Raw genomic sequence first — 2,405 nt, 5'->3', positions numbered from 1 at the left:
TAGCACAGGTTATCTCTGGTGATGGAATTGTTCCATGTCCTAATTGTAATCCTACTTACATGGATTGCCACATGGTGCAGACCTCCGTGGATACAATGTACCACTACCAATTTTCTAGTTTTGATATTGTCCTGCGCTTATATAAACGCAAGTATTGAGGGAAAGCTAGAAAAAATGATCTGTGGGATCTCTCTGAACCATCTTTGTAGTTTCCTGGGAATCTATAATTATTTCCAAATAAAAAGCTGAGAGAATTCAGCCAACATGGAAGTGTGGGTCTATGTCTGGATTCCATTTTCTATGTCAGTCGCATGTGGTACCACATGTGATGAGCCAGGATCTAGGACAGACTTTGAGCACAGACTTTAGAACGCTGCTTCCATGGCTCTCTTCTAGGATTTGTTCTTTCACATTTTGCACCTGCTATGGTCACCCCAACCTTTGCTGGTTCTTCTGACCATGTAGGCTGCAGTTTTTCTTGCCAAGTTGTAGTCACTTTATTTGGCTTTGGATGGGGTCTGCCCTCAGATGCCTCTTGTAAGCAAAGAACAACTACCAGTGCTTTTTCCTTCTTCCGAATGTAGACATTCTCTCCCCTGGTGTAGCCCTACCTTTGGCTTCTTCCAGTGCCTTCAGACAATGGTTGGTTTGCAATTTGTCCTAAGTCTGTAGTTGTCACTACAGGAGGGTGGCCTCAGGAGGAGCTGACCTGCTATTATCAGAAACTGGGAGCCTCTGTCTATGTATTTTGTCTCACTCCCCTCCCTGTCTCTGATGGGTCTGTTTATAAGTGGTGATGTGGCCGATCTTCCAGTGTCAGGAATGAAGCTAAATGGGCTGTCCTCTGAGCATCAGAACTCACAATGTCCATGTTGTTTCAAGAGTTGGACATCTGCCTCATTAAACCATAGGAGTCCATAGCTAACTGGGACCAGACTAAACTACGCAAAATCGGAAAGTCATGTCATGTAATTTGTCTTCATGGAACTCAGTCTTCAACACCTCTCTCTCTCAGGGCCACTATAATTCTTCATTTAAAAAACATTTGAGAAGAAGAAGAGAGAGAGCACTTAATGAGCACATACCTCACCGCTGGTTCATTCTCCAAATGCCTGCAGTAGCCAGGGCTGGGCTGGAGCCAACCCTGGGGGCTGTGAACCCAATCCGGGTCTTGCAAGGAGGTGGCAAGAACTCAGTTGAGCCATCACTACTGCCTCCCAGGGGTCCACATTTGTAGGAAGGGGAGGTCAAGAGCTGGAGCTGAGAACTGAACCCAGGTACCCTGATGTGGGGCGTGGGCATCTTGACTACTGGGCTAAATACCTGCTCCCTCTGGCTCCCTATTCCTGGATAGAAAAGCTCCCTGAGTTTCTAGAATTTTTTCCCCAGGCAACCCTTCATGCTCCTGATCCCCCTGTCTCTTCTAGCATTTACCAACACTCTCTTCCCCTGCCCAGCCCTACAGCCTGTCACCCCTTTGCTAGGCTGGAGTTAACAAAGGAACTGAAACCTAGTTCTGTGACAGTGACAATGGGAAATGTGCTTTCTTTCACAATATCTCTTTTTGATATCACCTCTGGATGATATCATGGAAAGAGCCCTAGGATGTAAAATAATACAGCTCCTTCACTTTTTCTGTCAAGATAATGAATTTCCAGAGAGGATAAATGGCATTTCCAAGGTTATGTGCTTGATAATTAGAGCTCAAAAATCCCAGTTCCTGACTTGAGTTGGTTTGGGAGTAGCTTCAAGTCCAGTAGCAGGCCACGGAAGGCAACAGGGCCGCAATTTGACGCACGGTGATGTCACTGCTACACGGTGACAGGGCAGCCGTCGGCAGCCACACGGCTGCCTAGTGGGCTAATAGGGTCTCAATGGAGGATGAGAGCTGATTACAACAGGAAAGGACATCCTGCCTAGCAAAGGGAAACCAGTGGGGACACCATCCAGGGCCTTAATGGGAATTTGGTTCGGTCCCGTGTCCATCCATACAACAGAACCAACACAGAGATGCAAGCGGAGCTTAATGGACCAATGGATGGGAAATCTCTCTTTGCTTGCCTCTGTCTCTCAGCCTCGAAAGCAAACACTTAAAAAAAAGCAAGACTTTGGTGTTATATCGAAGCTGGCCTATGGAACAGTTTCACAGCACTTCATGTCACAGCAACATGGACAAACCTAGGGCCACGTGCAGCGCCTCCCACTCACCCTTCCCATCCCATCAACTACAGGTCAGGATTGGGCACTGAACTGAAGATAAATCCTATCTATAATGGTTAGAAATAATGCATCTAGCATCTGTTAGTTTTAAAAAGTGTGAACATCTTACTTTCTGCTGTAAAACAAATCACAACTGACTGACATGTCACTTCTGATAGAAGAGAAACATGGGCTTAAAATGAGTT

The sequence above is a fragment of the Oryctolagus cuniculus genome, chromosome 10, assembly GCF_051225735.1.
Source record: "Oryctolagus cuniculus isolate XC-2025 breed Fujian yellow rabbit chromosome 10, ASM5122573v1, whole genome shotgun sequence".
Taxonomy (NCBI): Eukaryota; Metazoa; Chordata; class Mammalia; order Lagomorpha; family Leporidae; genus Oryctolagus; species Oryctolagus cuniculus.
Note: the sequence above shows the minus strand (reverse complement) of the source record.